Source organism: Sinocyclocheilus rhinocerous, unplaced genomic scaffold (assembly GCF_001515625.1).
Source record: "Sinocyclocheilus rhinocerous isolate Xijiao unplaced genomic scaffold, SAMN03320098_v1.1 scaffold389, whole genome shotgun sequence".
Taxonomy (NCBI): domain Eukaryota; kingdom Metazoa; phylum Chordata; class Actinopteri; order Cypriniformes; family Cyprinidae; genus Sinocyclocheilus; species Sinocyclocheilus rhinocerous.
The window spans coordinates 457,995-471,382 of record NW_015652151.1 but is presented as its reverse complement, the minus strand read 5'-3'; the positions used below and the strand labels follow the sequence as shown (position 1 = coordinate 471,382).

Here is a 13,388-nt window from a genome sequence, read left to right as displayed (position 1 = left end):
ATATGAATATTCTATAGAGATAATTTCATATATATATATATATATATATATATATATCACACTGTTCACAGCCATCTCTATTCGTTTCTATAGAATCTTTTGTAAGGCTTGTCTAAGTTAGCAACGGTAACCAAAGAGGTTGGAGTTTAGCGGGTCAGAGGTCAAATTTGAATCTTGATTTACTTCAGTCTCTGGTGCTCCAGCAAAGCATCTGCGAACGCTGCAGAGAAGAAAGAGACGTGTTAGTGTTGAGGTGATTGATTCTCCTGCTCGAGTCCGCTCTACCTTGTCCAGACAGATCCAGAGAGCGCTTGTGTGTTTCCTGGCCGTCGAACATCTCCAGGGTGTACTTCCCTTTATCCTTTTCTGTGGGGCTGAATATCTCAATCCAAACCTTCTGCATGCTGCTGCCCGGCTTCGTCCGCTCCTCCAGGCCAATTCTCTTGTCTCTGTCACAGCGAGAAAATTAAACAATCAAAGAGAAAACAGACACCGAATGTGACTGTAAATCAAAAACCAGAAAGAAAAGAATAAGTGAACCAGTGTTGCTTTAGTAAAGTATCATTGCGATATTATTATAGTTTTTATTAGTGCTGTCAAATGATTAATCGCCATTAATCGCATCCAAAATAAAAGTTTTTGTTTACATAATATATCTGTGTGTGCTGTGTATATTTATTATGTACTGTATATGTAAATACAAACACATGCATGTATATATTTAAGAAAAATATGTTATGTTTATATATTAAATATATTTATATGTAATATAATATATAAATGTATATGCATGTAAATATTTCCAAAATATATGCTGTATGTGTGTGTATCTATATATACATAATAAATATACACAGTACACACACATATATTATGTAAACAAAAACGTAATTTTGGATGCGATTAATCGTTTGACAGCACTAGTTTTTATTCATATTTTGAATTTGGTTTTATTTTTCTGTTTTCATTTGAATCTTAGATTGTTGTGCATTTTGTCATTTTTATTTGTTTATTCATTCATTTATTTTGAAATATGTCTGTATAGTTTTTATTAATTTTATTTCAATTTCAATATTAGGTTTTTTTAGTACATCAAGATCAACTAAATTAAAACGAGAAATGTTGCCTCGGAAACGATCTGAAATAAAGTTGATTTAAAAATGTATTTTATTTATTACATTAACATTTTTTTTTAAATTAATTTATTTCAGTTCCTGTTTATTTTATTTCAAGGAACTTTTTTATGGTTTTAGTGTCAGTTAACTAACTCTGAACTGGACTAAAAACAATTACACTTTTACATTTTCATTTCTCAGATGCTCCATTTACTTTGTCTCATAAATCTGTCCTACAATTTTGGTAGAGGAATAAACAAAATAAATAATAAAAAAGTCCCAAATTAGTTAATTGTAACAGCAACAATATAAAGCTATAAATTATTTTGTGCATAGCAAAGCTCAGTTTGATCACTTAATTATTATAATTTTTTATGTAGTCAGGATAAATTGTTTGGCTTTGGCAATAGAATTATTTAGTGAAATAAACAAAATAAATATAAAGCAAAGAAGCATAATGTTTAATTTTTTTGTAAACAAGTGGTAAAATGTTACATTTAATTTAGAACACACACACACACACACACACACACACAGGTTTGTTTTTGTGAAAAGTGGGGACTCTCCATAGGCGTAATGGTTTTTCTACTGTACAGACCGTATATTCTATTGTCCTACACCAACCCTACCCCTAAACCTACCCCTCACAGGAAACTTTCTGCTATTTCAGATTTTCAATACACTCCATTCTGTGTGATTTATAAGCGTTTTGAAAAGTGGGGACATGGGGTAATGTCCTGAAAAGTCACCTTCTCCTTGTAATACCTATGTTATACCCTTGTCATTATACAAATTTATGTCCTCATTTGTCACAAAAAAGCACAACAAAGCAATACATATTAACACTGAACATCTAGATACCAAACATCTTCATATAGAAGTACATCAGAAATATTTATTACATGCTTTAACTAAGTGAACCTAAAACTACTTAGCTGCGATAAAATCACTGCAAGCACTTAAACAAAAATATATCACTTACAATAAAATGGCAGCAAGATGACATAGATACTAATAAAGACATCGAAGTTCAGTAAATGTATAAATGTCTACTACTACTAAATAGTAAAAATCACACGGCAAAAAATTACTCATTTAAGTAGTCTTATTAAACTAATTTAATTTGTGATATATATATTTATATATACATATATACACACAATATATATATATATATATATATATATACATTATATATACATATATACACACAATATATATATATATATATATATATACATTATATATACATATATACACACAATATATATATATATATATATATACACACACACACAATTAATTAGAGATGCAAGGAAGGCTTCTGTATATACATATATACATTTATATGTATATAAAATTATAAATGTATATATAGTGTTAATCTTCAAATATGAAACTTTTTATATATGAAATATAACACCATTTATTTACAAAAAAATGCTTTGAAAATGAAATGACATTGCAAAATGTAATTAGTAAATAACAATTATTATAAATGTAAGAGAATTAAAATTGTGACCTAAAACGGCGGTAAAATTACTGTGATAATTGTTAGTACTGAAAATAAAAATAAACCACTATACGGCAGCTATATGACACAGACAATAAAGTCATACATGTTGAGTAAATGTACTATCACTAATGCAAAAAAAACTATATACTTATATACTACACCAAAATAATTTTTAAGATTCTAGTTTTTTAAATTAATAATAATCTAATAATTTTTGTTATGCACCTCAATACATACACTGCCGTTCAAAAGTTTGGGATCAGGCTTGTAATGCTTTTTAAAGAAGTCTCTTCTGCTCATCAAGGCTGCATTTATTTGATCAAAAATACAGGAAAAAACAGTAATCTTGCAAAATGTTATTACAATATAAAATAATGGTTTCTATTTTAATATCCTTTAAAATATAATTTATTTCTGTGATCAAAGCTGAATTTTCAGCATCATTACTCCAGTCTTCAGTGTCACATGATTCTTCAGAAATCATTCTAATATGCTGATTTATTATTAGAATTATCAACAGTTGTGTATATTTTTTTCTTCGATACTTTTTTCAGCATTCTTTGATGAATAAAAAGTTAAAAAGAACAGCATTTATTCAAAATAGAAATCTTTTCTAACTATATAAATCTTTGCTATCACTTCTTAACAATTTAACACATCCTTGCTGAATATAAGTTTTAATTTCTTTCAAAAAAAGAAAGAATAAAAATCTCCTGACCCCAAACTTTTGAACTGTAGTGTATATTGTTAGAAAAGATTTCTATTTTAAATAAATGCTCTTCTTTTTAACTTTTTATTCATCAAAGAATCTTGAAGAAAAGTATCACAGTTTCCAAAAAAATATTTAGCAGCAAACAGTCTCCAGCACTGATAATAAATCAGCATATTAGAATGATTTCTGGCAGCCTTGATGAGCAGAAGAAACTCCTGTAAAAACATTAAAAATCGTTCTGATCCCAAACTTTGACCGGTAGTGTACATAAAACATACATAAAATAAATAAAATATACAGCATATATATATATATATACATATTATATACAGTCTATATATACAGTATTGCTATAATATTACTGTATATTACACTATATATATATATATATATAGAGTTTAGTTTTCGTAACTATAAGCTATTATTTTAGGCAATAATCTAAGAACATTAATATTATGTATATTATTCATATGTACACTACAGTAATGGCAATGCTCTGTACACACCCAGCTCCTTCCTCGTCAGCAGCCTTGATGAGCAGAAGAAACTCCTGTAAAAACATTAAAAATCGTTCTGATCCCAAACTTTGACCGGTAGTGTACATAAAACATACATAAAATAAATAAAATATACAGCATATATATATATATATATACATATACATATTATATACAGTCTATATATACAGTATTGCTATAATATTACTGTATATTACACTATATATATATATATAGAGTTTAGTTTTCGTAACTATAAGCTATTATTTTAGGCAATAATCTAAGAACATTAATATTATGTATATTATTCATATGTACACTACAGTAATGGCAATGCTCTGTACACACCCAGCTCCTTCCTCGTCACCGGAGCGATTATCACAAATAACACGGGTCAGTGTGATTCCACACACAAATTAATAACCCTTTAATCGCCCAGCGCCCCGAAGATCAGTGCACGGATTTCTCCTCTATCTGTCCTCTGTTACAGGAAAGATCCGGGTTCAGCACGAGTTCAGATTTATCGACAGCATTTGTGTGTAGAAGATTTCAATTCATCCCTGTTTTTATTTGAGTAAAAGCAGAAATGTTAAAGTCATAGAAATGCCAAGAAATACAGAGTAAAAATCAGTTTATTTTGGAGCTTAATGCTAAATCACCTGTATAACATTATATAATTATTGTAGATATTTCACCATGAACCGCATGTATCTGCTGTTATTGCACATAATATTATGTGAAAGTTATCATGTTTACTAGAACTACATGCTCATTTACAAGGTCAGTAAACAAGTCCATCACACTAGTCACTTTTCAGGGTTATTATTGTTTAGGAAAGACCATACCTTTTTAATTCAGTATGATACCAATACTTTTTTTACTTAGAATTTTTACAATACTGATAGGATACAGATACTAATTATTTCTTTTTAATGATTATGTGATTTTTCAGCCTAAATTAAACAAAGAACTGAAAACATTTTCAAAATGATGCAGAATTAATATATTTGTATTAATATATTTTAAATATCGATATTTTTTTAAAGGAAGTGATGCGAAATAAGTAGCTTGTGAGCATATCTATAACTGTCGATAATGAAATAAAAAAACTTAAAAAAAACATAACCATCATTTAAAATAAATAAACATTAATTGAAATAAATATAAAACATTAGGTTATTTTATTTCAGCCGGTTGCCAAAGGCAGAATTTTTCATTTCTCACACACACACACACGCACACACACACACACGCACACACACACACACGCACACACACACACACGCACACACACACACACGCACACACACACACACGCACACACACACACACGCACACACACACACACGCACACACACACACACGCACACACACACACACGCACACACACACACACACACACATACACACACACACACACGTATATGTAATTTTAATCATATTTTTAAAGAAATATTTAAATATCCCCTTAACATTTTTCCAGTTATTTTCTCTCTCAATGAATTGAAGTGAGCGACAGCTTTTAATGATTATAGATGCATGCATGCATTCTAAGCTGTATAATACTGTCTCAGAACAGATATATTCACCTCAGAAAAGAAAGTATTGTGTTTCAAGTCAATTTTATTTGTCTTGATTTTTAAAAATGACTCTCTTGTCTGCTCTTCTGCTTTTCCACGAATGCGATGAATGGAGATTTTCACTTAATGATAGATTACGCTTTCGATTTGTTTCACTTGGAATACAGAACGAATTGCATGGGATGAGTTTTTATGACATTTGAATCCTTTTTGTAAAACGATTGAAGAGGTTTACAATCCATTAAATGAACAAGTGCAGGCATTTTTTTTATAATGTCTTTTGTGATCCGAAAAAAATAATAAGGTAGCCTATGGCTTTAGAACAGCATCAGGTTGACTAATTATTTACTTAAGTTGTGAAGGGGTAAATAAACTAGTTATAGCTACAACCTATGAGAGAGAGAGCAAGCAAAATAAGGGTTAGGAGTAAAAGAGATACGATTTGGATAAGACAGAGATATTACTTATTGGACCAAAAAGCAGTACACAGAATCTCTTGGATTACAATTTGCAACTAGACGGATATACGGTTACTTCCTCTACAGTCAAAAATCTGGGTGTTGTATTAGATAGCAACTTGTCTTTTCAAATCATATTTCCCATGTTACAAAAACAGCATTCTTCCAACTTAGAAACATTGCCAAGTTACGAAATATGTTACCTGTTTCTGATGCAGAAAAGCTAGTTCATGGCTCCCTAAGGTCGCAAAACTCTGGACTTTAAAGGAGGTCCACTAAAGGAGGCATCCCGTGGTAAACTAGGATTTACACAAGCTTCAGTCTGGATCCAGAACACCTGAGAAGAGATGATGCCAACCCCTCAGAGGACCTCAGATGATGCCAACCCTGAAACAACATACAGAACTACCACATTTTGCTATAAGTTTGATTGCATCATATACTCATTGCTGCTAATAGTGTTCACCATCTGTTTGATTGCATGACATTAACTAACTGCTTGATTTTTACCGTACATTTCTTTGCAATCTAGGAAAACCCACCACATGGTGAAATTTTACCTATTATATATTATATATTTTATTATATTATATTATATTCATATCATACCATATGAAAGCTGGGTCCATTTCCAAAACTGTTTTTATTTCGTCCATAGCTTGAACGTAACAAAAGTTATGGTTATCTGAAGTTGGCTGATCACCATGATTTTCAGGAACAGAATTTTGAGAAAACTGGTTTAAAGAAAGAAAGCTAGAAACCTTGGAGTTGTGATTGATGATAAGCTGAATTTCTCAGACCACATTGCTAAAACTGCCCTGTTCTGCAGATGTGCTTTATACAACATTAGGAAGATAATGTGTGAGTGAGTGAGTGAGTGAGTGAGTGAGTGAGTGAGTGTGTGTGAAGGTGTATATATATATATTTATATACACCTTGCTACGTGTACTGCGTTAGGCTAACCGAGACTTGTCATTTGCACTTATATATTGTTGCTCTTTTGTTAGTTTTGACTGCTTTTATTGTCCTCATTTGTAAGTCCCTTTGGATAAAAGCGTCTGCTAAATGACTAAATGTAAATGTAAATGTAAAGAGAGGCAATGAAAATAAAAGCAGTCAAAAACAAATAAAACAAATAAAAACAGTTAATTATCACAAATACAAGTCACTTTACTGTGGCAAAAGACTTATTTTAATCACTGTACATGTTGTAAAAGATACAAAATGTCCCAAAGGAACACATAACACTTGCAAACATTTGAACATTAAGTGTATATCTGTTCATAAAACATCACAGATCACAGCATGCAGGCTATCTCCAATTCTTCTCCTGCTCTACTACTCTGGATTTATAATACATAACCAGACACAGTTCAGAACCATAACTTGTAGTTTTGTGTTCTAAACTTGTAGTTTTATTTCACGCTGTCACCATTTGAACTAAATGAAAGTAATGCATAGCGTTAATATGAAAACGGTGCTGGTCCCTTTAAGAACGAGAGCTCTGTTAAGAGCGCTATACTGCTTCATTACACAAGCAGACTAGCTAACATTACCCCAGACTTTGCATGCTGTAGTTCACACAGGACTAGCGGAAAATGTGCATTGATACACCTTTATTAGATACGCCACATAGTTTATTTTGATAGGTGAACTGTTTTTGTAGTGTTAAGGGAAAGCACCTCCGCAGCATGTGCTAGCAAACTAGAGAAAGACAGTCTTTTCTGCTTGCCACAATAAATCACTATTTTCTGCACTAAACAAGTGAATTTTGCCAAGATATTTTCAGAGATGATAGACAAGATGTTATAGAATAATAATTTAATGAAAACCCAATTTTGACAAAAAACTGACATTAGGGCTGCTCGATTATGACAAAAATCATAATCACAATTATTTTGGTCAATATTGTAATCACGATCATTTAACACGATTATAAGTGGGCCATACGAGCAAAACTTTAAATGAATGATTTATTTAAAGATAGTGATAAATCTGAATAATCTAATAAAAAAAAAAAAACAGCATAATCTTCACTGTAAGAATTAAACTTCATTTTTTACTTATTAAAGCTACAAAAAGTCCTTCAGTCAAGAGCAGTAAGTGATTTTGTCTTTGTCTTTTGTTGTTTGATTAATATTAAGCACACAGTCGGCAGCAGGAAAATAGCCCGCTGTCACTTTAAGAGTTGCACAGGTCCAATTTACTGTATTTTCATTCTCAACTGTTTACGTTCAATTATTACATAACCGACGAGGGTTTACGTGAATAATCACTAAGCGCCGCATTTTGACACATTTTTGCGTGTATTTGATCGTTTAGGCGGTAAAAGATGACTTGACATGTCCGTCTTCTGCTCCGTCTCTGAGCGCATGCGCAGTAATCCTCCAGAGGAACAGCGCAAGTTCACGATTTTAAAAACATGAATAAATCTAATCAACTTTAATAAACCAAGCACGTCCCATTTTGCAAAAGTCACGTTACATGATTTTACTGATTTGCACGTGAAATTGGGCTTTTATGGAGGAGTGAAAGCGCACCGCTAGAAAGGGGGTGGAATGGGGCGCAATAATAGTTTTTCATAATTTCATATTGTATTTTCATAATCGTTGGAGGCCGAAATCGAAACCGTATTTCGATTAATTGCACAGCCCTAATTGACATTCGACCTATTTTTTTAATTTCCCGAAAACGTCCCAGGGCGACATCCGACGGGTTTTCCTAGATCGCATCACATATGTGACCCTGGACCACAAAACCAGTCTTAAGTGTTAATCATCTGAAAGCTGAACAAATAAGCTTTCCATTGATGTATGGTTTGTTAGGATAGAACAATATTTGTTCGAGATACAACTATGTGAAAATCTGGAATCTGAGGGTGCAAAAAAATCTAAATATTGAGAAAATCATCTTTAAAGTTGTTCAAATTAAGTTCTTAGCAATGCATATTACTAATCAAAAATTACGTTTTGATATATACACGGTAGGAAATTTACAAAATATCTTTATGGAACATGATCTTTACTTAATATCCTAATGATTTTTGGCATAAAAGAAAAATTGATAATTTTGACCCATACAATGTATTGTTGGCTATTGCTACAAATATACTCCAGCGACTTATGACTGCTTTTGTGCTCCAGGGTCACATATTGATTATTGTGTTGGGGCCCCATTCCTGAAATTTGCTTAGGGCCCCTAAATCACAAAATCTGCCCCTGTTTATGTTTCTGTATGTAACTGTGAATGTGTCGTCTGTACCTGCGGGACGCCCGTGGGCTCGGACACAGCCTGAGGAAGCCCCACTCCATCCTTAAACCACTTCACACGCGTGTCTTTGCTCACGTTGGTGACCTGCAGCCGTAGACACACGGGTTATCATCGTGTTTAAATGCAGATGCACTGTCATTAGTGAATAAACATCATTACCTTGCACCTCATAATCATTTCACAATCTGAAGTCACTGTCCATGACAAAAACTCCTCGAAATGAGGACCTTAGAAATCAAAACACAGAGAGAAATATCGGATTCATTCATTCGATTCGATACGGGTTCAATTTGATGTGCTGTTCTCCATCTAAAGCTACTTTAAATAAGATTTGTATCAATTTTAGCTATATCATCCCCCCCTATATTAATTTTAACATCATCACCCGACTTTCTCTTCCAGTTACTCTGTTGGCCTCAGATTTGGCCAGTGTGTCCTGAAACTCTGACAAACAGAAAAATAAAGATGAAATCTGGAGAAATATTAAATATGACTGTCGCCATATATCAGAAAAACTGACTTTGACTTTTGCTGCATCATTAAATGGGTGATTGAAAAATGAAAAGCGGCTTTATAACAAAATGTAAAATTAAACTTTATAAAAAAGGACTATATACTTACCATAATTTTTGATTTTATAATTTATAATTATAATTTAATATCTTGATTTGTAATATAATTTACAATTTAATTTCTTATCTATCTATCTATCTATCTATCTATCTAAAATGGCAAATTTAATGCTAGTCCCAAAACTCTTAAAAAGTAAGGAAAAATAAGTAAGGATACATAATAAAAGTTTCTAAAAAGTAAAAATACGTTTCTTAAAAAATAAAAAGGTATATGTATATGCAACCGGTGAGGGTTAAGATTTTTAATGTTTTTAATGAAGTTTCTTCTGCTCACCAAGGCTGCATTTATTTGATCAAAAAGACACTAAAATTAGTAATATTGTGAAATTTTACAAATTTTCAGCATCATTACTCCAGTCTTCAGTGTCACATGATCCTTCAGAAATCATTCTAATATGCTGATTTGCTGCTCAAGAAACATTTATTATTGATTACTATCAATGTTGAAAACAGATGTGCTGATGAATATTTCTGCTGTTTTCCAATGTACACTATATGTGCATCGTTTATTATTGGTCTAATCAATTTACATTTTCCCTGAAGAGCAGCTCTGTAGTCTAATGTTATAATGTGACATTGTAAACATACTCTAATCCACAAACACCAGCGTGAACTGGTTCTTGGCCCGGCCGTCTTTGAGCTGTGCGGTGTACGAGCCCTCGTCCTCTCTTGATATCTGATCAAACAGGATCTCCACCAGACCCTGTGCCCTGTCAAAGTTAATCTTACGGGTCTGCAGGACACACACATCCACACAGAAATCATTGAGCAAGTCGCTGGTGGAATACTAAAGGAATATACACTGTATTAATGTCAATCAGACATGTAGTCACCGGAGTGCTGGAGATCTCTCTGTCGTTGAGGATGAGCTGAAGCACCGCGGCGCTGCTGAGAGCTTCTGTCTGCAGCCACAGAAGCACACTTCCCTGCTCAGACACATCCACCTGCCAGCCTTCAGACTTCAGAGCGATCACTGCAGAAGAGATTCAGAAGAGATCATGTGCTTTTGTTTTTCTGAGAAGGACAAAATCAACTTTGGAGCAACATTAAGGCGAGTAAATGATGACAGAATGTCAAGTTTTGGATGAAATATATATATTGCAGTTCTCAGAAAAAAAGTCAAAATTAAGAGAAAAATTCCTTTATTCCATGGCTGGGAAAAAAAATCAGAACTGCAAGATGCATATTCAGAATTCTGATCAAAAGTTTTGGGTCAGTAAGATTTTTTTGCTCTTTGGAAATGAACAGGTTTATTCAGTAAGGATGCATTAAACTGATCAAACGTGACAGTAAAGACATTTATAATGTTACAAAAATATTTCTTTTTCAAATAAATGCTGTTCATCTGAAGTTTCTATTCATCAAAGAATCCTGAAAAATAAAATTTTGTTTCCACAAAAATATCGGGCAGCACAACTGTTTTCAACATTGATAATAAGCAGCAAATCAGCATATTAGAATGATTTCTGAAGGATCATGTGACACTGAAGACTGGAGTAATGATGCTGAAAATACAGCTTTGATCACAGGAATAAAATACATTTTAACACATATTCACATAAAAACAAGATATTTTAAATTGTAAAAACATTTCAGAATTGTACTGTTTTTTTAGCTGAGTTCTGTCAGCCTCTCCAGATCTGAGGAAGAAAATAGCACAATCGCAAAGTCACATTCAATGTCTATTTAAAGTTAATCTTGCTGTATTTGAAGTTATAGGAAGATGTTTGTCATGTAGTTTATAGTTTCTGACACAAACAGTCCATGTTCTGTCACACTTGGTGCAGGGTGAAAATACACAGATTGTGTACAACATGGCTTAGGGCAAAGGAGCTCGACAAAACATTCATCAGCGGCTGAATGATGATAAAATACCGGGGATGCGCTAAGAAAAGATGAGTTATGCATCAAGTTTTCATGCTGAACAGATGCACAAGGTCTCGTGCCACCGTGTTCAGGTAATGCATTATGCAGAGATGAAATGAATGTCTACCCTCCGCAGTGAAGGTGAAACTAGAGGAGACGTCAGGGTTTCCGCTCAGCTTCACCGTGTAAAGGCCCAAATCCTACTCCGAGGCGTCCGTGAAGGTAAGAACAGACCTGAGGTGAACATTTAGACAGATGTATAGAGTATTTAAAGGGACAGTGCACCCAAAACAAACCTCATCATTTACTCAAACCCAAAACTCTTTGAATTTATTACTATTGTGGAAACAAAAAGGTTCATTTCAAAGTGCCTATTTACCTACATAAATCAATCCGATAAATAAATAAATACATTTTAATAGTTCACGCACACAAAAATGTTTTTTTTTTTTTGAGTGAACTATCCCTTTAAGAAAGTTTAAGGTACCTATTTACAAGAAAAAAATTATATATAAATTACAATAATTTATTTGACCATCATTTGATGAATTTCTGCTGCTATAATCACTACATAAGGTAAACAAACAGTGCTTTTAAATACATTTTGTTTACTGCCTGCTTCCAAACTTGGCAATAAGATATTTACTTATTATATACTAATATATAATCATGAACTTAATATATACTTTTTTGTTTTTATATTTATACACAATAAGTTAATATTGTAATGTTATAGCGTTGGTTTTTGAGTACTTCTTTGCATTGCTTCATGGAAATAACATTTAAATATTTTTTAAATAATATATACTGTTATTATATTTATACTCAATAAGTTATTAGTTAGATAGTTTTATATTGTAGCACTGGTTTTTGATTACTTAATTGCAATGCTTCATGACAATATTTTAATAATTTGAATTAACTTAATATATACTGTTCTTATGTTTGTACTCATTAAGGTAATAGTTTAATATTGTAGCTTTGTTTTTATTTACTTCATTGCGATGCTTCATGAGAAGAGTATATAATTTCCTCCTAAAAGAATTTAAGTTAACTGTCTTCTGTATTTTTTATTTTCAAGTACTTTTTTGCCCCGGAACGGATTGTGTCGAGCTATTCACTAATCTGGTTGTTTGATGAGAAAAACATGAAATGTCGTTGCAATAAACACATAAGAATCCGTACACCTGCAGCAACGGAGGATTATTATTCTGCCGCACGGAACTGCAGAAGAACTGATGACGGCACGGATTGATCTTCAGCTGACCAATCAGCAGAAAGGGACGTTTAATTCCTGCCCACCTGTAGAAATCGAATATTCAAGCTGTTTATTCATGTTTCTACCCCTGAACGAAAAATGAAAAATTAAGCTGAATTCTTGTTTTTTGTTTCTTGGGAAAAAAATGAAAAAAATGAAAAAGGAGCTGTTTTCTCATTTTTCTACTTTCAATATTAAATCAAAAAACGAGTGAACGAATGATACACTGATTTTTTTCTATTCTATCTGTTTTCTTTTTATTTATTATATAATAAAAAAAAACCTTGCTACGTGTACTGCGTTAAGCTAACTGAGACTTGTTATAGCACTTGCATATCTTACTTATATACTTTGCTGGATCTGTCTGCTGCTTTTGATACGGTGAACCACCAGATTCTCCTGTCAACCTTATTGGAAAATGGCATCTCAGGAACCGCACGCCAGTGGTTTGAGTCTTACCTCTCAGATAGGTCCTTCAAGGTAT

General features: G+C 32.5%; 1 pseudogene; it reads right to left on the bottom strand.

The window, feature by feature from the left end:
- The window catches only part of LOC107713851 (myomesin-3-like), a 67,706-nt pseudogene that overhangs the window by 1,728 nt on the left and 52,590 nt on the right, over nucleotides 1-13,388 (bottom strand).